This window comes from Setaria viridis, chromosome 4, assembly GCF_005286985.2.
Source record: "Setaria viridis chromosome 4, Setaria_viridis_v4.0, whole genome shotgun sequence".
Lineage (NCBI taxonomy): Eukaryota > Viridiplantae > Streptophyta > Magnoliopsida > Poales > Poaceae > Setaria > Setaria viridis.
The window spans coordinates 21,664,731-21,673,984 of record NC_048266.2 but is presented as its reverse complement, the minus strand read 5'-3'; positions in this window follow the sequence as shown (position 1 = coordinate 21,673,984).

Sequence of the window (9,254 nt, the reverse complement as noted above, 5' to 3'; positions counted from 1 at the left end):
CGGCGGTGGCTCTCTGCAGTGCGGCGCACGCGCCCTCTAGCGCTGTTTGGCCGACGGATCCGCGAGATCCTTTGCCAGGCCCATCTTCCAGCCTCTTGATCTCCCGATTTTCAAACAGTGCCACGTTGACTCCCTTTACATGAGTTATAGTACACAGACTAAGGTCCAACTTTTGTGATTTGATGGAGTTCAAAAGCACGGTGAATTTGGAGATTCAAAGCTCCAAAGTTTGGAGGAACGCTGGTTTCCGGGACTTAGGGAAAAACAGTGGTTTGGCTGGTTTTCACGGTTCTGGGCTGATTTGAGCTGCAGATTTAGGAAGCTTCAGAGGTGAATTGGACCAAGTTCCAATTAGTAAGGTTGTTATAAGAACTTAGTTCTCCAACTTCTGCAAAGGGGTTTCTTGATGTTCTGCTCAACTTTCTAAAGATAAACCCGCCTTAAGGCGCTAGGTCAGGCTGAATTCCAGACTTAGCTGGAATGGCTAAAGGAGGCTGAGTTGACAAAACTAGGGAACTTTGACCTGGATTTGAAGACTTTCGGGGTAGATTTCAAACTTGCTCCTTAAAGCAAAGTTGTTAAGGTTCTGAAGCTCAAAAACTTTGGTATAGGGCTCAGCTCGAGATGATATTGGAAACCTCTAAATAGAGAGCCCCAAAGCTTGGACTTTGCCTAAAAGTTGCCAAAGCTTTTCTTTAAGCACAAAGGACCTGCTCTTAAGATTAAAACACCGCCTACCCCCCTTAAAAAGAATCTCGTCCCAAGATTTGAGTGCAAGGACAACTAGTGGGGTTTGTGGGTCTTACCTCCTTGGCTGAAAAGAAAACCTCGGAAGTGCTTATTCAGATATTCCTCTGTTTCCTATGTCGCTTCATCTTCCATGTGGTTACTCCACTAAACCTTGTGCATCTTTACAACTTGTCGTCGGGTGTACCTCTCCTTACGATCGAGAACTTTGGCCGGATACTCCATATAGGATAAGTCGGGCTCAATTTCAAGTTGTTCCTGCTCCAAGATTTTGGTCGGGACTCAGACACATTTCTTCAGTTGAGAGATATGGAAGACGTCGTGAATAGCTGAGAGCTGTTCGGGTAGTTGGATCCGGTATGCAACGGGTCCGCATATTTCCATAATATCATAAGGACCAATGTAACGGGGAGCCAATTTCCCCTTTAATCCAAACCATTGTACACCTTTAGTCGGGGAGACTCAGAGGTATACATGATCACCAATATCAAACTGTAAGGGTCTCCTCCTTTTGTCGGAGTAATTTTTCTGCCGTGACTGAGCGGCTTTTAGATGTGCCTGAATCACTCTTACTTGTTCTTCAGCTTCCATCACCAAGTCGGGTTTGTAAATTCTTCTCTCTCCAGCTTGTGACCAACTCAATGGTGTTCGACACCTTCGGCCATACAAGGCTTCAAATGGTGCCATTTTTAAGCTAGACTGGTAGCTATTGTTGTAAGAAAACTCTGCTAAGCGTAAGCATTTATCACAATTCTTGTCAAAGTGTATGACGCAAGCGCGTAGCATGTCTTCAAGGATTTTATTTACCCTTTCTGTTTGGCCATCAGTCTGAGGGTGGTAAGTGGAGCTACGAATTAACTTGGTGTCGAGTGATAATTGCAGTTGTTCCCAAAAATGTGCCACAAACCACTTGGATCAGCACCACGCTGAGCTCAATGCTATCCATGCGCAGGAGCAGCAGGGGGAGAATGACTCTATGGAGGAGGAAGACTCCGAGGAGATAGAGGAAGTCTCGAGCATGGACTTTGAGGTGGTTCAGTCTCTGCCCCGAGTTGGTGATGCCCCTTCGCCGACGTACAGTGTTTCCTCCGTGGGTAACCTAGATGACTTTTAGATTGTGGAGGTAGTGAGTTGGTCTTTTGTTGTACTCCTCGGAACCCTAAAATTTTGGATAGTGATGTAATAGGTTAGCCTTGAGTTGAGTACTTTTCCTGTGTTAAGAAACTTGTCTTGAAATGATCTTGGTAGCCGTTATCTTGGCAGAATCAGTTCCTGTTTTCACCCCGCTCTTGCTTCCACTTCTGCCCACTTTTGGGATGTGCTTTGAATATCAAAGTTGTGTGAAAACTTGTGCTGTAGCCGCTCATGAGTTTTCAGCTCTTTTGGATCTATCAAACTTGGCCCACCTCCAGCAACGGTGACCTCCGCCACTTGGCCCGACCCCCGGGTCACAGGGTCGGACGTGCCTGACCCCTCACAGAAGGTCTCTGTCTCGCCCGACCCCTCGTCGCAAGGCTCCGTCTCGCCCGACCCCAAGCGCTAAGGGTCGGACATATCAGGACCCAACGGCAACAATCCGAGCCTTATGCTGATTGGCTCGTGATTCTTGACACTGACAGTTGGCACGCCAGGAGCCATCTAATTGCTGACTGAAATGGCCAAAAAGGAAATATGCACATACTCAGTGAAGGATAATACTGCTATCCTGTTCACTATTGGCCAAAAGGATGCTTATAATTCAGCAAGTAATGTTTGTTCCTGGTGTTTGAACAAGCTTTGGATTATGTGGCTAATGGAAAAAGTATACTCTTGCAGATGGTGCGCCTGACCCGCTCCGGATCAGCCCCGAGTGGCAGTAGGGATAACCAGGCACCCCCGCCACCACCACCCCTTCCGCCATCACTCATGGATGTCCTAGCTACCCAAACCGATCTCATGCGACACTTGCTCCAGGGGCAACAGCAGCAGCAGCAGCAGCCACCGCAGGGAGGACGAGGTCCCCCGCACCCCCAGGTTGCCTGGTATGAGGATTTCCTAGGCACGCAGCCCCCGACCTTCCACAAATCACAGGAACCATTGGATGCTGATCCATGGATTCGTATGATTGAATCCAAGTTTGAGCTCCTCACCACCCCATGCCCCGACCAGAACAAGGCCCAGTTCGCAGCACAGCAGCTACGTGGCTCCGCCCATCTTTGGTGGGACCACTATCATGCTATGCTGCCGGCCAATCACGTTGTTGGCTGGGATGAGTTCAAGACTGCCTTCAGGGGCCATCACATCCCAGAGGGCTTGCTAGAGCGTAAGCTCAACGAGTTCCTAGCTCTCACCTAGGGAAGCCGCAATGTCCTGCACTATGCGCAGGCCTTCAACGATCTGTGCCGCTATGCCGGCTATCATGTGGACACGGACAAGAAGAAGCGGGACAGGTTCCGCAGGGGATTGAGCCTGGAGCTCAGAGAGAGGTTGAACCCGATAAAGGTGGATACATACAATGAGCTGGTCAACTTGGCCATCTCACAAGAGGATTGCATGATGGCTCTAGCAGCCGAGAGAAAGAGGAAGGCCCCGATGCCATTACCCGGTGCTTCCGCACCCAACTTCAGAATGATTCCTTCCACAACGCCCCGCAGGCCACAACAGTCGGGAAGATGGGTTGCTCATCTGCCACCATCGGCAGCACCTCGTTTCCCAGGATTTCAGCAGCAGGCACCGCGACTGACCAAACAAATAGTTTTATTGGAAGAAAAACTAGTGACAAATACGGGTTGAAAGAATGCCAAACAAAAGGGTCTTTTATGATATCTACCCCGGGTGGGAAAATCACGTCAGATAAGATGAATGTCAATGTGCCTATTAAGCTAGGCAAAACTCTCTTTATGGAAAATCTCATTATCCTTGGTCTAGAAGGGATTGATGTTATCTTGGGTATGGATTGGATGACTAGACACCAAGTCATGCTAGACGTCTCAGCCCGCACTGTCCATATTAACTCATCTCACCAGGGCAACTCTATTGTCCAATTGCCTCGCCAAGAATGTGTAAATTCTTGTGCGTATGCCGCAGTTGAGACACGGCTAGAGGACATCCCTGTAATCTATGAGTATCCCAATGTGTTTCCTGATAACTTGCCGGGCATGCCGCCCGACAGAGATGTGGAGTTTTCTATAGAGTTGATCCCCGGCACAGCCCCTATTTCCAAGAGACCTTATAAAATGCCACTGGCAGAGCTGGCTGAGTTAAAAACCCAATTGCATGAATTATTGGAGAAAGATTTCATACACCCAAGTACTTCACCTTGGGGTTGTCCAACCTTGTTCGTGAAAAAGAAGGATGAGAGTCTACGAATGTGTGTGGTTTATCGACCCCTCAATGCAGTGACTATCAAAAATAAGTATCCTCTTCCCCGCATTAATGTCCTGTTTGATCAGTTGGCTGGAGCTAAAGTGTTCTCAAAGATTGATCTTCGCTCCGGTTACCATCAAATCAAGATCCGACCTTGTGATATGCCTAAAACTGGTTTCTCCACACGATACGGACTATACGAGTATCTCGTTATGTCCTTTGGGCTCACGAATGCACCCGCTTATTTCCTGTAACTCATGAATTCGGTGTTCATGCCCGAGTTGGAAAAGTTCGTTGTACTATTCATTGACGATATCTTGGTGTACTCGAAGAACGAAGAAGAACATGCCGAGCATCTTCATGTGGTTCTTCCGCGTTTGAGAGATCATCAGTTGTATGCCAAATTCTCCAAGTGTGAGTTCTGGTTAGAGAGTATTAAATTCTTGGGACACACGATCTCTCGGGATGGCATAGCAATTGACCCTAGCAAAGTACAAGAAGTCATGGACTGGAAGCCACCCAGTTCGGTCCATCAGATCATTTTCTTGGTCTAGCAGGCTGTTATCGGTGATTCATCCTGGATTTCTATAAAATTGCTAAGCCTATGATGGAGTTGTTAAAGAAAGGAGCTAAATTCATATGGAGTGATAAATGTGAAGAAGCCTTCCACACCCTGAGAAGACTCCTGACCTCTGCCTCAGTCTTAGCTCAACCTAACACTACTAAGCCGTTCGACATGTATTGTGACACCTCTGGCATTAGACTTGGATGTGTTCCTATGCAAGACAACCGAGTCATTGCCTATGCCTCACGTGCGTTACGGCCTCATGAACTGAACTACCCTACACATGATCTTGAGTTGGCCGCAGTGATCCACGCTTTAAAAATATGGAGACACTATCTGATAGGCACTCACTGCAATATCTACACTGATCACAAGAGCCTCAAGTACATCTTCACTCAAGCAGACCTTAATATGCGCCAAATAAGATGGTTAGAGCTGATCAAGGATTATGATTTGGAAGTGCATTACCACCCCGGCAAAGCCAACGTAGTAGCAGATGCTCTCAGCCGCAAGGTCCATTGCAATTGTTTGTCGGCAACTAGTTTCGAGGAAACTCTATGTCATGAGATGGGAAAACTTAAATTGGAAATTATTTGTCATGGCACCTTAGGTCATGTTTCCGTTGAATCTACCTTAGAAGACCAAATTGGGCTAGCACAATTAGAAGATGAAGAAATAAAGCTAATTCAAGAGAAAGTGGCACAAAAGGATGAGGGGTATAAGCATTTCCGACAAGATGAGAAGGGGAGAGTGTACTTTGAGAACCGACTTGTTGTCCCATCTAACCCCGATCTTAAGAAGCAAATCCTAGATGAAGCATCTCTCCAAGTTCTCGATTCATCCTGGAAGCAATAAGATGTATCATGACCTCCGTCAAACATTTTGGTGGAGTGGAATGAAGCCGGAAATCGCGCGCTATGTATCGGAATGCGACACATGTCAACGTGTCAAGGCAAGTCACTTCAAGGTAGCTGGTACCCTTCAACCACTACCTATTCCGTCTTGGAAATGGGAAGATATCAGCATGGATTTCATTGTGGGATTACCCGTTACTTCCGGCGCCATGATTCTATTTGGGTTATAGTGGATCGTCTCACCAAATCTACACACTTTCTTCTTGTTCACACCACCTACATAGCCAAGAAATATACAAAGTTATACCTGGACCGTATTGTCTCCTTACATGGTGTTCCGAAGACAATCATCTTCGATCGAGTTGCTCAGCCTTGCTTGTGGCACATCTTTCAGGTGATGTTGAAGCCCCTGAGTTTGCTGCTTGTGGCACTTGGCCTCCCCAGCTTCCTCCTAGGTGGACGGTTGAGTGGGATCCGTCCTCAGATGGCGAGGACAGGGATCATTTATGTCATGATCGGCCTCATCATGACGTCCAACCTTGGCGCTAGCTTCCGTTTGTTTATTTCCGCTACTTAAGAACTCTGCAAACTTTGTTTGAATTTCGAACCTGGTGTTGTAATAATTTAATATACTTGTTTAATTGGAATGATCTATTATATTCTCTGGAACCACTCACCTTCGTGTGAGCTCTGCTTTCTCAGTCCTGTGTAGTGGTTTATCGGATGAAATCCGACGGACTGCCGAGTTAACTTTATTAAAGCATATGATCGTGTGTCAGGTGACTTAATTGTGCTTTAGCTAAGTTAATTAGGGCGGTTCCACCATAGATGGATTATGTGCCAGCTCATGAAAGTCAATACGACTGGCAGAAGAAGTCGAGTTGAACTCGGACTCGTCCCCCCAGCCTCTAACTAAGTCAGAAATTAAAAATTCACCAAAATTCTCAACGAGATCCTCCAGAGCTTGGTGCCGGAGCTTCATCATTTCATGCTTCTTCTCCGGGGTCCACGCAATGTGGCGGTGGAAATTTCCAGCACCATCTGCGATGCAAACCTAGGAGTTGAAGACAAACGTCACACCAGTTTTGAATGCGACGATTGGCTTGATGATGACCTTTGCCATCGAGTTCACCAGTGGATTCTCGGCGAGGTCCCCTACCTGGCGTACCAGCTGTTAGTGTTTAAACCTGGCAACCTACCGAGGAGGGTGCCCAAGGTAGTATTTTAGTTAATGGGGCTCATCGAGATTAGGAACTCGAAGGTAAATGCAGACACACGATTTAGATAGGTTCAGACCGTTAGATTGCATAATACCCTATTTCCTGTGTGTTGGTTGGATTGAATTGCTTTGGAGTGGATCCCTGCCTCACCTTATATATCAAAGGGCAGGGTTACATGTCGGTTGGTTACAAGAATACTAGTCGGATATGACTAGAGAAGTTCTACTCTTATTACAATGAGTAGTTTCCTAATCCTCGACTAGTTCCTATCTTTCCATGTAGACTACGCTGTCCTGCACCATGGTCTTGATGTTAGATGCGTCTCGGTGTCCAGCCCCATATTTAGGACTGTCCAAACCTTCTGGTGGGCCCATATATGTATGTATGACAATAGGTGCTCGAACTCACGCAGATGGTTGTATTGGCTCTTGCAATCTAACCCAGAGAAGGAAAGGTTCCAAACCTTAGCGATTATGTCAGGGCAGAGTTCACAACCGGATGTAAGGATTGGTTGTGAAGAGGGTGGTGGCTCTAAGAACTCGCCCTTTGCGGTAGAAAGGCTTTGAAAGGATGGCTTCTCCATGGGTAGTGAAGTTAAAGGTAGAAGGAAAGAAAACTAGAAAGATAAAAGGACGACTAGTCACAAAGATAGATACAGCAACTGTTCCCTGGCAACGGTGCCAAAAAGCTTGTTGGGTATTTTAGCAATAGCGAATAAATTCCCAAGTGCACCGATACCATTGTAGTTTTCACCTCAGAGTATTCCAAGGGTATCGAATCCAAGGGAACGTGTGCACTAACTCTGTACTAGTCGGTCCAAGGACACATCAAGGTAGGTGGCGAGGGTATAGAGGATTCCTAAGGATAGCACTATAGGTGCGTTAGAGATCGATCTCTTAGATAGAACTTGCTTCGGGATCCGGCTTACCCCTGAGCTATCAGAAGACTCCGACCAACAGTTCTACGAACCTAGCTCTATGCTATATTCAAACGTGGAGATTACAAAAGATCAATAGGGCTGTCACCACCTACGGCCTACATCTAGCAACCCGTGGGATATATAAGGAAAACGAAGAATAACCCTTAGCCCAGACACCACATCTATGCTACTAATTACTACCGCAGTCTAACTACGTCTGATATCCTGTAGCAAACTACGACACTCTGTATAAATACAGAGCAACAAACCTGCAAGTAAGAGAACTGATCTCGCTCAAATATAATCACTACTAAAAGAAAGGAATCACGAATACGAACTTACTTTACTTGAAGGGAGCTAGCATCGGTAGAGGTACAAGCTTAGGGAAGAGGGTCGATAGACCCAGTGCTTCCCCAAACTACCCCTCACTCTCTCCCTACTCTAAGCACTAGCTAGGCAGCGCTTCACCTTTGCAACGGAGCTCTGATTCTCTCTTGGTTGGTGTGTCCTGAAATGAGCCCTCGTCCCTTCTATTTATAGAAGGGAGGTGCCTTGGGAGAGTGGAGTTCCTCCAAGCATCTCAAGGGAATCTTAAGTGAATATTCTCATCCAATTCTTCTCCTTGTGCTACCTAGCAGGATCCGAGGCTTTGAGGCGGTAACTCCCGGCGAAACAGTCATAACTGCCTTTAGGAAGCCACCAGGAGTCGACACGTGGAAGCTGAGCTCGAGGGGTGCTAAGGCCAGTTCGGTCGAACCATGGGCATCGCCTCTCGTGCCGCCCTTCGTCTGGGATGCTTCCTGGTAGGCCCTCAAGTCGGTCTAGAGTGCCCACGCTAAATTAAGGTGGTTTACTACCTGATGTGGGTCCATGGATCCATGTGCTCTTTCTTGATTGGCTGGAGTTGTGTTTCTTTACTTCTTTGGTGTGTTTCCTCCTCCTTTCTAAGGATAAGTCACCTACATACAAATATTCACCAACACTTGTGGAAATGGTTAGTAATAAACCCTACGACTACTGTTGATGCTCATCTTTTATGTATTTATGCAGGAGTTAACGGCATAGATTTGGTACTTAAGAGCCGTTAACAACGAGCATAACTGAAAGGGATTTGGTGAAACTCCCTTAGTGAAGAGTGACACTCAAAGTGGGTTGATCTTGCATTGTCATAATCAGAATCATCGTCGAAGGAGTCTTCATTTTCTACTTTGTCCTCTCCCTATGCTTGTGCTTGCTCCACCGGCAGCTCCTCCTTGAGCACTTGTTTGTGCTCCTTGTGGCAACACGAGCTGTTGGATTGCATTTGGATCGGTCACAGCTCCTTCGATTGGCACCTCTTGATTTCCTGGAGTCGACATCTTGATACTCCAAGCGCTTAAGCTTTCATCCGAAGACCAAAGCTCCGATACTAATTGAAACGATCTAGGATGTCGACTAGGGGGGGTGAATAGTCGAACCTGAAAGTTTTACACAACTTCGAACAAGTTTATCAGAAACTTCAGAAGTTTTCGGAGATTGCACTGGAAATTTTGCAACTGGCATAATTTCCAGACAAATCTACGGATTCTCCGGAGATTTACATGAGTTAACTACAACCCTATGAA